The sequence below is a fragment of the Parasteatoda tepidariorum genome, chromosome X2 (assembly GCF_043381705.1).
Source record: "Parasteatoda tepidariorum isolate YZ-2023 chromosome X2, CAS_Ptep_4.0, whole genome shotgun sequence".
Taxonomy (NCBI): domain Eukaryota; kingdom Metazoa; phylum Arthropoda; class Arachnida; order Araneae; family Theridiidae; genus Parasteatoda; species Parasteatoda tepidariorum.
The window spans coordinates 44,175,840-44,193,881 of record NC_092215.1 but is presented as its reverse complement, the minus strand read 5'-3'; the positions used below and the strand labels follow the sequence as shown (position 1 = coordinate 44,193,881).

At 28.5% G+C, this 18,042-nt stretch overlaps 2 long non-coding RNA genes across 2 annotated transcripts in view; one reads left to right on the top strand and one right to left on the bottom strand.

Annotated features, from left to right (window-relative positions):
- Positions 1–1,677, bottom strand: part of LOC107443632 (uncharacterized) — a 44,696-nt gene extending 43,019 nt beyond the window's left edge. Inside the window, exon 1 of the long non-coding RNA XR_001584008.4 lies at positions 893–1,677. This is a non-coding gene — a long non-coding RNA (uncharacterized lncRNA). The remainder of the gene's footprint in view (positions 1–892) is intronic.
- Positions 1–18,042, top strand: part of LOC107443633 (uncharacterized) — a 41,652-nt gene that overhangs the window by 17,670 nt on the left and 5,940 nt on the right. The window contains exon 2 of the long non-coding RNA XR_011638360.1: positions 9,424–9,475. This is a non-coding gene — a long non-coding RNA (uncharacterized lncRNA). The remainder of the gene's footprint in view (positions 1–9,423; positions 9,476–18,042) is intronic.

The window sequence follows — 18,042 nt, the reverse complement described above, 5'->3', positions numbered from 1 at the left end:
ATAGTATTATTGCATTCTTAATTTAGATGCATTGCTACAAATGTGAACTGCCGGATCTTGAGGTCTTCATTCAAGTTTTTAAAAGAAAAAATGCAATCAGAAAGTGTGCTGTTAAGTTTTGCAATTTGCTGGTCTAAGTAGTCAATGTTAAAATCACAACTGATTCAACTTTTTTATAATATGGACTTAAAGTTTAAGACTAATTAACTTAAAGTTTGAGACTAATTAACTGAATACAGAAATCGCTACAGGAAGGCTGTTAATTGTTTTAAAAATGTGATTTAGGCCCAATATGAATATTTAAACTTAGCAGCGGGGTAAGCTGCAGTTTTAATATAGGATCTAAATAATCTTAATAAGCTGAATCGAGCAAAATCTCATTAATGTCGAAGAACTAGTAGATTAGAAGCTATTAAGAGTTTTATGATTAAATAGTACAGTATTTTTTGCTGTGCGGACAAAGTTTTAGATCTTTGAACTTATTAGAATTTATCAAATGAGCTAAAACCATTTATAACTTGCTTTTATAATTTTTGATCTACTAGTTGTAAGAAGTATCGATAGGTTTTAATGTAAAACAAAACAAAGTGTAACTTGTTTAAATAGCAAAGTGTAAGTTCTGGATAGAGACTGTGTGAAGGTTAATCTATTTAGTTTATAATGGGCTTATTTTTTAAAACAATTGATCTTTAGGACGTAGTGAACAAAAAGAATTGCCACTTGTAAATCGAAGTGCTTTTCTAAACATTCCAAAAGATTTCCAGTTATTAAAACTTCGAGAGAGAAAAATTCATAAAAATAAAAATAACACGTGTCTTATAGTTTTACATAGAAAACATGATCTAAAAATTGAATTTCAATGAAATAAAAAATGTCAAATATTCAACCCTACCTGATTTGCCCGATGTTTAAAAAAATTGGCTCTTAAACTTTTAGTTTTGGTTTCGGCAACTGTGCTGGTGGAGCTATTTGTAACGAATTAATTTCTTTTAGTGCGCATTACAGTTCATTCTTCTTAAGGTCCGTAGTAATTTCTAGAATATAATATTTTAAAGAATATTCTATGAAGCTCTCATACTTCAAGAAAAAACACTGATGAAGAAATGGTCAGTTGTTTCGTTTTATGTCCTGATGTATTTCAATTTTCAGTTTTTCTTTCAACAACTGTGCTAGGAGAATTGATTGTGGATTCATTTCTTATTGGGTGAATTACAATTTAACATTTCAATTTTCCTTTCTTATTGTGAGCATTACATTTTATCATTTCAATTTTCATTTCTTATTGTGCGTATTACAATTTATTCTTCACAGTTTATAGACAATATTTTGTTGGAAATTTCACAGACATCCGTAAATTAGAATTAAAATTCATTTAACATTTAAAATCAAAATATTTCAAGTACAAATATTCAAATGCTCACCTTGTCTAATACCGACACAATTTTATTCTATTTAACCATCTCTATTACATTTTAACGTATTTAAGTGTTGCTGAGAGCAAACCTAATAAAATGAATGTTATTCTCCAACAGTTTTCCATCAATTTACATGAGCATTTTGCACACGCTGATTTTCTTCAAACCTGATTGAAATTATTATATCATTATTACATCATATATTTTTTTCTTACGGAGCAGTTTTTATACATATAAGATTCGATTCAAGGTTAATTCTACTCAATTATTTCGAATTGATAGTCTGAGCTGATGCGTATATAAGAAAAAGACCTTCAAAAAATTCGCGTATAAAAAATTGAGTATGCAAGTTTAATGTGAACCTGATTAGCGATCTTTTGACTTTTTACTTGAAACAGAATTGTATGGTTAAAAATTTCTTTCATTTTTTGGAAATAATTTTTCCCTAGTAAGCTTTTATTTGACCTTCACCAACAACTAGCTGCTTTTCGCCAAGTGTGCATATTAAATATCTAATGAGGTCAAGGAATGGACATCAGATATATTTGCATAAATAATATTCAATGTCCTCCTACGTGGTGTGGTCACCAATAGCCAGATGTAAACATTGTAATTAACATTTCGTGAATGTTTAAAAATGTAGGTGTTTTCTGAAAATCTATATCTAAAAAAAAATATTTTCGACTATTAACCGATAGGAAAAACCTTTACTTATTTAAAACTAAAAAAACTTTATTCAGCAAAGGTAATTGACACGAAATTGGATTTGTTTTGACATAAATGAACAGACTTTAGCAATGAGTGTAATTTAATATATTTGGCTTTGTTGGGTCACATCGCGAAATTTGTGCTTTAAGCAAAATATTTGGTTTTGTTTTTGCATTGCTGAAAAAAATACACGAGTCAAAAAGCGTCGAACGATTGCAATAAATTTTCTTACTCACTGTAATGCACTTTTAAAGATAAGTAAGAACAAATGTCGATAATTCATTTAAAAACTAAGGGCAGCATCCGTTGGTCCTTGTTACATTTTTTAACGATTCGTTAAAGGAAATCTTTTTAATAGACTATATTATATCACAAAATATAACTGTTGAGTGCAAATGAACGAAAGTGTCAAATTACCCTTGATTGCAACAAATTTTCTTACCCACTTTAATACACTTTTTAAGATAAGTAAGAACAAACGCCAATAATTCATTTAAAAACTAAAAGCGGTATCCGTTGGTCCTTGTTATATTTTTTACCGATTCATTAAAGGAGATCTTTTTAATAGATCGCAAAATATAATTGTTGAGTGCAAATGAACGAAAGTGTCAAGTTACCCTTGATTGCAGTAAATTTTCTTACCCACTTTAATACACTTTTTAAGATAAGTAAGAACAAATGTCGATAATTCATTTAAAAACTAAAAGCGGTATCCGTTGGTCCTTGTTATATTTTTTACCGATTCATTAAAGGAGATCTTTTTAATAGATCGCAAAATATAATTGTTGAGTGCAAATGAACGAAAGTGTCAAGTTACCCTTGATTGCAATAAATTTTCTTACCCACTTTAATACACTTTTTAAGATAAGTAAGAACAAATGTCGATAATTCATTTAAAAACTAAAAGCGGCATCCGTTGGTCCTTGTTACATTTTTTAACGATTCGTTAAAGGAGATCTTTCTAATAGACTATATTATATCGCAAAATATAACTGTTGAGTGCAAATGAACGAAAGTGTCAAGTTACCCTTGATTGCAACAAATTTTCTTACCCACTTTAATAGACTTTTTAAGATAAGTAAGAACAAACGCCAATAACTCATTTGAAAACTAAAAGCGGTATCCGTTGGTCCTTGTTATATTTTTTAACGATTCATTAAAGGAGATCTTTTTAATAGATCGCAAAATATAATTGTTGAGTGCAAATGAACGAAAGTGTCAAGTTACCCTTGATTGTAATAAATTTTCTTACCCACTTTAATACACTTTCTAAGATAAGTAAGAACAAATGTCGATAATTCATTTAAAAACTAAAAGCGGCATCCGTTGGTCCTTGTTATTTTTTTTAACGATTCGTTAACGGAGATATTTTTAATCGGATATATTATATCTCAAAATATGAATACTTAGTTGTTATCTAACCATAAATTAAATTATGATTTTCTTTCAAAATCATCACCGCCTAGCGTTGCGTTTACACAATACTTTGTAATGATGTAAAAATTGCTTTTTTGAATTCGGAAGTAGGGAATTAGTGGCAAGAAAATTAAGATTTCTAATGTGATCACTTTATTTCTAAAATTTTGCAAAGTATAATTTCAGATCAAACTGTAACAACTTAGAGTTATCCCTGGTCAAAGGGTTTCTCCGATCCACCTACAAGTGTTCCGCTTTGGGTAAAAAGTTTTATGAAGTGACAGAATTTTGAGTTAATTTTCAGAATTTGACAGAATTTTGACAGAATTTTGAGTTAACTAAGTTAAGTACCTTAGGAGCCATTATTTTCAAAATCAGACGAAAAATTTTAATTTTAATCGTTGCATTATTTGATTGTCTTGATTTTTTTATTGTTATAATTATACTGAAGTAGGTAATAAAAATGAAAATTGTGCAAGTTTGAGCAACTAAAAACATTTTTCTTCCCCTATACAAAACGTTTAAGGTCATTTCTTTAAAAGTGAAATATAAGTATGTTTTATGGGGAAAGCAACAACACTCCAAAGTTTTGTTTTGCTGTATGATTAATATATCGCTGCCTAGTTATGGACATGAACTCGTCTTCATGGGACATTGTTGATTTTATTTTTTACTCTGTCTAAATTAATCAAAACTTCAGTTTTTCGCTTTTTTCCGCCCTGAAAATCTCGGTTAAACAACAGCACTCCAATAATTTCTTGGCTGAATACTAAAGTTTACTATTAGGACAAGCTCTGAGACCCAGACATTTCCCGAGTTATCAAATCAGTAGATATAGACATTCAAACTTTCAAAAAAATGCAAAATCTGCATTTTTTATTTTATTTTACTCGAAAAAACGTAGTCGCTCTAAAAAACTAACTATACCATCAAGTAGGTAAATGTATCTACTAACGCGTGAAAAAGAAGAATCAATGGGACCTCATCCCATTTTCAATTTTAAAAAATTACCAAAATTGCATATTAAATGCTATGTTAAAAGTCACAGTCCTCCTCTTTTTTGAGATAGTAACAATGGATCTTCCCCTTCAAAATAAACTAAAATAAGAAGATTTTAAGAGAACTCTATCTATAACTAAAATTTAGTCCTATGGAAGGAAAATACTGAGGCGACCGTTTTCTCTTACAGTCACTGCTTTTGTTGTCAATCATTTCTCCAAGATACCATAAGTTAATAAATGGATAGACTAGGGCCTATAAAAATTGTCATATATTACCATAAAAATTTAAAAACGTTAAATAATTTTCTGAGCACTCGACCTTTAAGAGCAGTGTGAAAGGATATAAACTTTCTGGTGAAGTTCAGAGACGCGAGCTCTGAGATTTATTTAAGTTACCTGATTAAATTACTTAATTAATTACTTAAAAACTTACTTGATTAAATAATGTAGTGTATAACTGATATCCATATATGATAATAATATATGTAACTTCTGAAAAATTCAAACGGCAAATTTTATGTGAATATTTATAAAGGTAAAGCTTTTCTTGCAAGAACATCTTTAGATTTCCAAGGCAAAAAATACTTGACATATTTAACTTTGTGAAACAGTAAAACAGCGGCAAGATTCAAAACTCTGCATGTAGTTGAAATGAATATACAGAAAGAGATGAAAACATTTTGTCCTAAAGATCGAAAAATAAAGTTCAGCATTGCGTGCTAAATTTGAAAAAAAAAATGTTTTTTCAACTTGGTGAAATGAAGTTTATCAGGAAATTACTAATTTTGATAAGTGAAGAAGAAACAGAAGTAACTGTTCTCGAAGTTATTATATCCATATTCAGTAAGATAATCAAGTAAAGGAAATTTTCAAGAGTATTTATTAATCATGGAAAATAGCATAACAGGGGCGCATCAATATAGGTATGTTAAATGTGATAGAATTATGTTTGCTTTCCCTTTAATTTTAACATAACTAATACACACTAGTTTTAAGTACGCTTGCATGATTTTTTTTTTATTTCAAATGAGGTAGTGGTAAATAAAATAAGGGAAAATACTATTAGCCCACGACTTGTAGTAAATTTTTAATACCCTGTTCAGATACCCTATTTTTCCTTCCTAGCCTGATTAAAGCCACTCTGAAAATGACTCTTACCTGGAAAAGAAACAGTCTTTTTAAACTACTAACATACACACAAGGTACTAAGGGCCGGGATAGCCTGGTTGGTACGACACTGGACCAATGTCCAAAAATTCATGGGTTCGATCCCCACCGGACGAAGACTCCAGCCGTAGTAAATGGTGACTGATTCACGTTAAATCTGCCGAATCGCAAAGTCCCCCATGTTCCCATAACAAATCACTGGGGGTACTGAATCAGGAGTTTCCTCGTCTTCTGAATTGGTTCAAAATTACAAGGCTATGGAGTTGAACAGTAGTTGTCGTAAACCCAAAATTGGGTCGACTGCTTAACGATGGCTATAATATAAAATAAAAACACAAGGTACAGAGCCGTTATGGCTCAGGAGATAGAGCGTTCTCCTTCCATTGAGGTGAACCGAGTTCGAATTCTAACGATGGCTGATTGATACGAATTCCGCATCCGGCTCGCACCGACCACAGTAGTGACGTAAAATATTCTCAGTGGTAGACGTTTCATGAGTTAGAGTCCCCTTGCCGTCAAGCTAACCGTGGATGATTCTCGTGGTCTTCCTCTCCATGTAACTCAAATGCGGGTTAGTTTCATCAAAAAGTCCTCCACGAGGGCGAATTTGTCCCTATACTTGATCCAGGATTTCCCTTGTCTTCTGGATTCGGTTCAAAATTACAAGGTTACGGAGTTGAACATTAATAGCCGTAAACCCTAAATTGGGTTGGCTGCTCTACGACGGTAATATAATATAATATAATATAATATAATATAATATAATATAATATAATACAGTATAATATNTCCAAAATTCTCTTTACAACTTCAAAAATTCATAACTTCGAAAATAAACAAGATATTTATATTCTGTCTTTTGCATGTATTACTGCAACTAATAAAGTTTTGTTTAGTACACTTCAACATGCGCACCATTGGTGGCCCCAAGCACTTCCAGTCTGTAATCAATTTCAAGCCAGGTGATGTAAAGATAATTTTGGAACACCCTGTATATCTTTTAACTTACAAAATACTAATTTTTTTTCTTCATAAATTTAACTTAAAATTACTTTCATTATCAAGAAAATGCCTAATTTAAAAATATTTCAAATATAAATATCATGGATTTGATAATTATGTTTTTGTTTAAGTTTTATATATCATGGTTAAAAAAAAGTCTTCATTTTTTCAGTTTTTGTCTAGTTACGTAAACGTCTTTAAGTTAAGAGTTACATAAAAATTTTGTAATTTTTTATGGATAGTAATTTTTTTTATAACTCATACTTTAAATGACCGGAAAAAATATTTTTGTTAATCATTTGGTTCTGAAAATAGTACACTTTTTATAGAAACGAAATTTCGCAAATTTTTATTTCACTGTAAGGGATAATGACTTTAAAAACATCATTTATGCGAAATTTTTCAAGCATTATGATGTATAATATCATTTTATAACTTGCAATACTTTGAAGGAAAGAAAAAAACATTTTTAATCCCTTATTAAGTACATTTATAAAATGAAAATTCATAAATTCATCGTATTATAGCATAATACGATAAACAGTAAAACTACTAATAGTAAAACTACCAATGACTACTGACTAATGACTTTAGATGGTGATTCGCACTAGTAGTGCGAAATCTGCTATCTAAAGTCATTAGTCATGCAAAACATTATAAATTTTCTATGCACCGTTATTATGCACCATTTAAAACAGTGTATTTGCGAAATGAAATTTTTCGCTCCTAGAATACTAAGTACCAGTTTTATGAACTAAATGCTTCGGTCAAGACTAGAGACAGATTTGGAGAAATTAGCTACATATCTTAATTATCATTTTCACGTATTTTGTTTTAATCTAAAAACGTGTTTAGATTCAAAATATTTTTCCAATTTCTACAGGATTACAAGTTGCAAGCAGTTATGAAATCCCTTATGACTTTTACAAATGATGGCCAAAAAAAAAAGTGTTTATTTTTACACACAAAACAACACAAGATAAACTTTCGTACACTCCACCAAATACATGCAATTCACAACCGTGAAAAATTGGAGAATTGTGACTAACTTTCCCCGAGACTGCAAAAAATTTCTTAATTTCTTCTTTAGTTTTATAAAATCAGTTTTGAAATTTTCGCACAACCATAAATGATAGAAAAGTTTTTTTAGCTGTTATGAGTGACTCAAAGTGAGTATATGTTCATAATTTAGTTTTAAAGAAATATACAGGTAAAAGTTGTCAGATGGATTACAAGAATGTCGTAATATGTCATGTAATAGATAAAAGGTTCAACAGTATTGTTTTCTTTGATGCGAAACAATTACTGAGTAAATATTTTTAAAATGACCAAAAGGAAGTTTTGTTTAAAAACACTTAAAACAAAAGCCACTCGTTATGTAATTTTTTACGTCAAAAATAAAATTGGTAACGTTTCATTGTAATAAATACATTGAAAGTGAATTTATGAGACTATCTATTGTTTTAGTTAATTTATTCTTTCGTAAACAACAAGTATTTAGTAATTAGAATAAGGCGGCTATTCAGTTTAATAGTACTCAGTTAACTAATTGAACTTCAGCTTGTTTGCTTTTACGAGTTCACTTCCTTGTTAGCAACCACTTCAAACGTATATAAAACTGAATTTCAGCTGTTTGTTTTTTTTTTTTTTTTAATTTTTTTTCATGCCAGCAAATGTTTTTTGAATAAAATTTTAATAATGTCGTAATGTAGTTCATTTTAACTTTAAAATAAGATCAAAGTTTTTTATAAAAATGTTTGTATTATGTTCTAAAACACTCGCAGGTATGGAATATGAAAAAAGATGTGATAGAATAAAGTAGCGATTTATAAAATTAAAAATGGTATAGAATTTCTTTTTTGAAATATTAAAACTTTAAAAAAAGAAATAGGGAAAAAATTTGTTTTTAATTGCATGTTTGACATTACTGATTTGTTTTCTGGTTTGAGAGATTTAAAAAAAAATTAACTAAGCCACGTATCTTGTTTAGTGTCAAACTAATGCATTTTTCATATTTATTTTAAAATGATTTATAATAAGTAATAACTAAAGTTTGATTCAGCATCCGATAAACTTTACTCATTTATAAACGTTGAACCCGAATCTATATAAGATAAAAACAAACTGAATAAAATAAAATAGCTGAAAATAAAATGAACTGAATAATGTTTTAAAATACTTTTTATAATTTACAGTAATTATAATAACATTTGAGGTTTATTTTTTTATTTATTAAACCTCGCAATTGTTCGACGTTCAACACGCATGAACGTATCATCCATTTAAGCGTTTGTAAATTTTCGCTAAACTCTTAAGAGTGGATGGTTAGAGGACACTATACAGCGAGAGAAACATTTCATAACAAAGTTAGTTTCCCATTCATTAGTAGTTTGAAGTATCGAAAAAGTTAGTTCAGTCAAACCTAGGGAAAATCATGAAGTTTCAAATGTTATTTTTTTTTTAAATTTTACAAATTATATCAAGATAGCTCCCCTTCTGCGTAACCCTGATAAATTCTGCCATAACTTGATTGTATTTTGATATTTTGAAAATAATTTTTCCGCTAATTAAACTTCTTGGTTTACTTGAGCATACAGACGAACTCAATTTTTTTCTATACTTTAAATTTTAAATTACTGAAGTAGGTAAAGAAGAATTTGCCATAAAGCGTATCTGCCTTGATATAGCATACTCTTAAGTTGTTTATTTTGTAGATTTGTCAAGAAACATGCAAGCAGACACATACAGCATACAGACTCAAAACAGGTATAAAATCTTTTTAATAGTTTGCATGTAAAAATATTGTGATTCATGGCAAGACATAAAGAGGTTGGATTAAAATATGGATACACTTCTATGAACAATATTTCTTTTAGCAGCAAATTTATTTTTTGAACAATTTTTAATGACAAAACTGATGATACAATTTAAAAGATCATACTTGAAGCTTTTAGAAATTGTGTCATTTTTACCCACGTAAAAATCAGATAGACCGAAATGAAGGAATAAAGTTAATATCTTCTTTCTTATTGAAATACCAGCAATTTTGAAATCATATTTTAAGAGTGCAAGATTTATTTTAGAGTGCTTCATTAATTATACTGTGAAAAAATTCAATCAAAATTACAAACAAAGGCTGTCAGCCGAAATCCGAGACGAAGTGTATTAAAAAATATTTAGACTCGTAATTTTACATTGTAGCACATGTAGGAAATTAAAAAAAACGTTGCCCATAAAATAACAACTGCTACTCAAAGGATCTCTAGTAAAAGAATGGATGCTGTCCATAAAATAACTCAATTAAATAAAAGGAGATTCGAGACCAATAAATGACCACAATTTTGATACCAATTATATGATTGTAGTAATGCAGGCAGTATTAGGCACAGGCTTCTTTTATTTCTAACAGAATCTGGAACCTATTCGTCTAAAACTAGATGTGCTTCAAGCCACCACTGAAAATCGAACCCCAGTCATACGTGGTGACAGCTCAGTACATTTAACCACTGAGCCATTGTAGACAATCAGCACTTAAACGAATTAAGATGAAGGGGATGAAAAGTTGTAAAAAATACTATAGTTTAGATACATGTATATAAATTACCCTATTTTTTTACAACTTTTTCATCCCCTTCTTCTTAATTCGTTTAAGTGCTGATTGTCTACAATCTACAATAAATTTCGAAAAACGTTGTCGAAACTTATTGGATATTGATTAATTTCAAGAAGTTTTAAAATCGATTTAGTTGGAAATTCGAAAAAAAATTTAAAATAAAATAATAGAGTGCAAAAATTAGTACCAAAAAATGTTTTTACCGAATGATACTCCATCGGGATATCGGCGTCACGCTTGCCTTTACCATCATTCTGACGTCAGAGGAAAGTTTTGAAGTTTGAAATGCTACTTTTCGTTGAAATAATCGAAAATAATTTTAAATAACTATAAATTTTAATAAGGTGGGTGAACTTTATTGAAAAGAACTATTGTTTTTGATGGATTGATTTAATTAACGCAGAATTGAGCTAGATCGCCGTAGCTGCAGTAAAGCAAGCCTTCCTCAACCATATCCACTCTCTCACATTAATGACGCATGCGCATGGTGTGTTTCCATTATTTTGCCTTATCCCTATGGTACTTCCCTTCAAACATACCATAAGGCTACGGTGTATCGCCATAAAATGCCATACAAATTTCTACGGTTACCACATACTTATGCTTGCCATATAAATTTCTATGGTTACCATAGGCTTATGGTATCTTGCCATATAAATTTTTATGATAACCATGGGTTACCACTGGTTGCTATAGGTGTGTCTTTGGTAAATTTTCTTAAGGGACGCTTAATTTTTGAACAAATAGAATCAAGGGGATGTCATTTTCCGCTACTGTTGTGATTGCGCAGCACTTCCCTTAGGAAAATTTGCCATAGGTTTGCCATAAAAAATGCCATAGGATATTCCTATGGGGTTTTGCCTATGGCAAAAATTTTGCCATACACTTTTGCCATATACGTATGGCAGAATTTTGCCANATAGATTACCATTGGCTTCTCTATGGCAAATTTTCCTAAGGGTTAGTAGAGAGGTATAAAAGTGGTCTGTAATTATCAAATTGGTGGATAATTTTTAATGGGATTACTGTTTCAAAAATATTACAAATGCATAATTTCAATTATACCTTTGCAATATTTATTAAAACTAATATTAATGTGATCTGAAAACACATTAAGTTTTGGAGAATGTTTTTTGCTTCACCAAAATAAATTTTAAAAAAATACATTTTGCAGGAAAAAGGAATTCAAGATAGTACTGTTGATGGGCATTTCGAGAAGTCATATTCCAGAAAAACTGGTAGAAAAAGATCGCGCAAATAAAATATTTCCACTAATTAGGTTTAATTTGCTCATATTTGTATATTAAATTTCTGTGTTACAACTGAATTCCTAAAATATAATTAAAGCCTAAAACCTTTATGATAACCTCATAAGCGTTTTTAAATTTTTTCAGACTGTGGCCACCCTAGAAATTACGTATAAAGTACCTTTATAAAATATAGTATTTGTGTGAGACAAATTTGATTTATCCAAGTGAAAATTACCCTATGAGCTGTTAAATATTGAAGTTAAATTATTTTCAATAAAAATATAATATATTATTAATAATTAATTGAGTACGCGATTACCTAGTTTATCCAAAACAAATTTTAAAACAGCAATGATTGAGTTACAAGTCTTTCTCCTTGTTGACACATGAAAACGTTGACTCTTAATGCAGCCATCGCAGCGCTCTTCAAAAAATTAAAATGAAGAGGACAAATCACTTCCAACTAACAAAAAGAGTTTCAATTCAATTTATATAAAAATTTAATTAAAAAAATAGGAATTTATGGAATTTTAACTTTTTGAGGTTTTTTAATTTTTTTAAATTATTTTAATTTTTGTTAAGTTCATCAACGTTTTATTTTTAAAGTTTTCAAACTTTGTCGACATTTTTTTTTTTTTTTATGCTTTAGGGTTTTTTTCCTTATTCTTTAGAATTTGAAAAAAATTAATTTTCGAATTTTTCTTAAGCGTTTTTAGAAATCAAAAGTTAAAAATTAATGAAAAAATTAATGAAAAATTTAATCAAAAATTATGAATAGTTATCAAAAGTTTTTTTTAGTTTCTAAATTTAAAAAATTAATTAAATTTTTAAAATTAAGTTTTTCAAGTTTCTTACTTCTTTAATTGGAAAATTTTCATTGTTTTTAGTTTTTTGGGGTCTTTTTTAATGTTTGTTAAATTTTTTTTGAATTTTAAAATTTTCTTCAATTTTTAAATTTTTTGTTTTTTTAACATTTCATATATTTAAAAATTAATTTTTAGAGTTTATTTTTAATAATTTTATGAAATAATTTTTAACTATTCAAAAATTAGTTTTTTTTTTTACTTTTTTAAACTGTTTTCTATGTTTTTAAAGCTATTTACAATTTTAATATTTAAATTTTTGATAAAGCGTTCTTAAATTTTTTATAGACTCCCGATATTATAATTCTTAAGTTTTCTTTTTATTCACTTTAGTTTTTTAATCTTTTCAAAAAATTTTAAGTTTTAAATTTTTTTGAAGCTTAAGTTTTTCAAGGTTTTAGTTTTTTTTATTATTTTATTTTGCATTTGTTTAGTTTATATGTTACAAGTTTTTTTCTTTTTTTTTCAGTTCTTATGTTTTCCAGCAAAGTTTATTTTTATGCGCTATTTAGTTTCTTAAAATTTTAACAGGTTTTTTTACAATTTCAAAAAAAAAAAAAGAAAGAAAGAAAAGAACTGTTTTTGCATTTGTAAACTTTTTGTTAATTCTTTTTAAATTTTCACCGAGTGTTTAGAAGGAACTGTGTCATACGATTTAAGCTGTAAACGGTTCTGATCATTTCTTTAAGAAAAAGTACTTTTATACTTCAAAAACAGTTTCTGTACTTTTATACTTTTAAAAAAAATTGCTGTTTCAAATTCAAATTTAATTTTGAAATTTAGTTTTTTATTTCAAAATAGGAGAGCAGCAGAAATGGCTCATACAACTCATGTCACCGAAATTTCTTTTCACCTATACAATTATTAAGTAAAAATATAAAATGCTTATAAATTACATCTGAAAAAATCATTCTTATATTCTTATACATAGTTTTTAATGTATGGCTACTTTAAAAAAAAAAAAAAACATGTTTTGCTTTTTTTAAGTTTCGTCTGCCCTTTTGAAAAATTTACCTGAGACAACTATGTTCTTATTTGTAAATATTTAATATTATACGTAAAAAGCGCTTCATCATTTCAAAACTTAAGTAGGAAAAAAGCAATGAAAGGCTTAGATTATTTTCTAACTTTTTACCGGGATGAGAATTTTTAAAATTTTCCCTCATTTTTAGAGGATCTTAAACTTGGATACAATTTTATTACGCCTTCATTCCATTTAATGTAAATATTTTTACTTGTTTGACGCACTTAGACACATGTGGCAAAAAAAACTTACACAAGTTTTGTTTTATTTTAAAGTATTCGTTGAAATTTCCGAAAAATTTTAACTTTATTGAGGGATTTACCCTCGTATCCCCCCTTTTGGCTACGCCATCGCCAGTTTAATCCATTCCTAGGTGTTGCCTAATCGTGTTTTATGTAAGTATTAGGCAGCCTATTTGATATATCTATTAAACGAAAGGTGTTCAACGAAATGACGAAAACAAAAAATTCAGTTGAAAGAGCAGTTGTTTTTTAAACCTTTATTTAATGATAACTTTTTCTCGACATCTTGAGAAAGTCGTAAAATAGAAGTTATTTTTTTAAAAAATAATTGTATTTATTGCTATTTTTCCCTATTGCATTTCGGTCATTATATGAGAATAAAGTTCGTAATTTCAACTTCTCAATTACATGAGCAATTTACACGAACACTTAATTGGAGACCTCGTTCTAAATGATGAATCTTGAAAAATATGTTTTTCATAAAAAATACAGCTGAATTTAAAAACAAAAACTGACAACAATACAATTTTCCATTTAAGACTGTTAGTTAGAAGTCTAATGTCCCCATTTTTCAAGATAACAGGGAAAAAGAACATTTTTAACGTAATGATTATTACCTAAACCGACACTTAAGCGGTAAAATACTATCTAACATTTATGTCGTGCTAATTCTATTGAACTGAGTTTTTCTAAAAAATTTTAATTAGTATTTCATATTTCCTTCATTATAAATATTATTCTCAGACATATATGTTCAAATAAATATGTTCAAATAAATATGCTCGAAAAATATAAATTCTTGATTATTTTCCACGCGAACTCAAATATCTTTGCGAGTAAAATATCTCTCGACTTCGTCTGTTGCTTCTTCTTTACATTCAAACAAAATCTTTTTGTATGACTCGTAAAGCGACATCTATCGTTTAAAGTTAGAACTATTTATTTCGTACATCCCAGGGCTGACCAGCGTTTTATAGTTAATAGGGAAAAATTAAATTTTTAGAAGAAAAATAAATAATTCATGCTACTTTCAACTTTTCTAACATAATCAAAATGTACACAATTAAGAAAATGAAATGTTTTTATAGGCTGATTATGGGATTTCGGGGCGAAGGGAGCCATTGTAGACATAAATTCGCCAAAAAAGCATGCTAATTATCATCTTAAAACATTGCAAGTTGGTAAAGAAGAAATACGTTTTTTTGAAATTTCTGCAATCCATACAAAAACTTAAAAAGTGGTAGCAAAACTACTTTGTTTTCGCTCTGTTTTTCGAAGAAATTATCCCTCCGTGATTATTTCGACATTCCAACAGTAATCAATATATAATCAGCCCTACAATCACTCGTCCTCTTTTTTATTCTAATTTATTATTTTTTAATTGAATTTGTTGCTATAGAGACAATTTTGATCCAGTTTTTCTTAAAACTTTCTTGAATTTTTTAAAATTTCTGTCTCCTACAACTGTAATACATTTTTTTGGGAAAGTTGCCCGAATGCAAAGGGTTAAACTTATCTAATATTTTTCATTAAAATTTGAACGCTTGTATTCATTTTAAAGGATACATGGGTTAATTTGGATGTATATTTTTTTTATCATCTTTTTTCTAGAATAATTATTTTTATCCACACTAGTCCTCTCTTTCCTATACACAAATAATGCGTTTTATTTTTATATTAAGTCTGCGTAGAAATAATAAATTGAAGTTCAAACATATGTTTTATCGTTAAGAGTCATTTTTAAGGATTACATCTGTTAAGTTATGCGTAAAATAGAAATGAATGACTTGAAGCATTTAACACTAGAAAGACTGAAATACCTATATTGCCCAAAAGCAGTCAAAATGGCTGTATTGTGAAAGAATAAAATTCATTTAAAATTAATTTTTAATATTTTTGATATTATTTTCAGTTGTATAACAAGTTATTAATAAATATCAACCATAAAAATAAGTATAAAAATCACAAAATTGTGTAAAATTGTGTACTTATATACATCATTGATTTTCTGATTGATATTAAAAAGCAGTCAAAATGGATTCCTTGAGCAATCTAGTGTTAAGTGTAAATAGCTATTGAACATTCAGTAATTAAATTAATGTGTGTCTCATTTTTTTAATTATTATTATTTTTTATCATTTATTTATTTATTTTTTTAAAGCAAAAAATAACCAGCAACGATAAATCTTATGATTCAGACATAGTAAATAAGAATGTTTTAGTTGTTCATTAAGTTCTAAAACTTCATACAATGATTTGTTTGAATTAGATTGAATTTANTTTAAAGTTTCTTTTAATTAAACATTGCTGCTCGAATTTCATTTTTTAAACTTACCTGTATATCTCGAAACCTCTCTATCTCAAATTTTTTTTCCCTTTCCCGCGAGATTCGAGATAGGCAGGTTCGACTGTATGTCTTTAAGGTAGGGAAATAAAACAAAGTTATGAACTAAGTCCTACGAAATAAAACAAGACAAACTGACAGAAAAAAAAAGTCGTGTAGTTAAAAGCATAACAAAGTTAACATATAAGTTAATATTTTGCCATTACATTAAATGTTTGGGGGAAAATTTCCGGAACAGTAAAAAAAATTTGTAGGCTTACAGATTTTTGGTATTGAATTATTATTATTTTTTACCATTTTTTTACCTTTAAGGTAGACAATGTTTCTAGAGATAACTCACTTGATTTATCACAACATCTGTAAATGTCCAGCACAATTTTGGGATTGAAGAAATATCAAAAATGATCCAATGCAATTGCAGTTTCTTATAATTTCCATATTTCAAGTTTTCACATATATTTTTCTGTAACTGTGAGAGAATTCAGAAATTTTCAAACAACAATAATTTTTATAAAACTTTTATCCGAGCTTAAGAGCATAACCATTTGTCTATCCGACATTTTACATGTGCGTTAATATTTAGTAGTAGACAAAAAAAAAGTACCGAGCACAGGGGTTCGTTTGGATTGGAGCTTAATGAAACAGTCTTTAAGACTCTGAAAAATTATTAATTAAATCTTTGATTTTAATTCTCTACGATATTTCTAAACTGGTTAGTATTTATGTGAAAGAAAAAAATTGATTTATATCGCAACCTAGTCAACCACTTAAAGGCTCAAACATAGAAATATTTGGTTAACTTGATTGGTATTTCTTTTGTTGTACTCTTTTTCCCAAAATTAAGGCAAAATTGGGACATTTTCCTACTGGCATTTTTAATAATGAACCACCTAAAGGCTCAAACATAAAAATTTTCGGTTAACTTGATTGGTATTTCTTTTGTTGTACTCAATTTCCATTATTAGGCAAAATTAAGAAATTTTCCCACTGGCATTTTTAGCAATGGCCCCTTTTCAAAAATTGAAAATTTTAAACGATTCTGAAAGTTTCTGATATTAATAATGTAAAGAAATAGGCTTGCAATAAAGTAATTATCACATTATAATTTCATAATAATTTCATATTTATTTTTAAAAAAACTACAACAATAATAAATAATATATTGCGTGAATTTTCGTCGGTAAAATAGACGATTGAGTGACAATTGGCAGCCATATTTTTAATCACCAATTGTTGTATTCAATCACCGCCGGTGATAATCGTTAATTTTGCCCTATTATTTTCATCCTACTTGCAAAAAGCTAAATTGCTATTTTGCTTATATTTTTTAGAACATTAGAGACTCAATTAATGGTTATCTGAAAGAGTCAAAAACCAAAATTATTGTTTATATGTTACCCAAGAAAAAAACTCGTCATTCATTTAAATGAACACGCACTATAATTTATCTTTCCTAAGCTATCCCTAAAGTTTCTAGAAAGTTTGGTCTAAAGTCTAAGGTCATTACTTTTTGAAAGATGGCTCCCTTCGCGTGCTTTGCGGTTAACAACATTTTACTTTCCAATCATCTAGAATATCCTAAAACGATATCTTTTTAATAATCTGGTAATAGAATAAAGCAATTTACTATTGCTCTCTTGGTCATTGCACCAAAAGTGGAATTTCCACCTGTTTTCATTGAACACATTGTAGAAAGAAGACTTTCGCTAATCTTGCTCTAGCCCCTGAAACTTCCGAGCAAGGTTACTGTTCACGTCAGGTTCAGAATTTTCAATCAACCCTAATAAACAAATGTTATTTTCAAGGCTGAAAATACTCGAATAGTCCCAACCTCCGTACGAATTTTCCACTATTGATTTTATTGTTTGCAACTGTCAAGTTAGCATTTTTATGTATTTACAATTAATAGTATGATGATCGAGATCAACGACAATTTAATCAATTCACTTATTTTTTACTACAGCGTTCTTTACAAGGTTCATTATATATATATATAT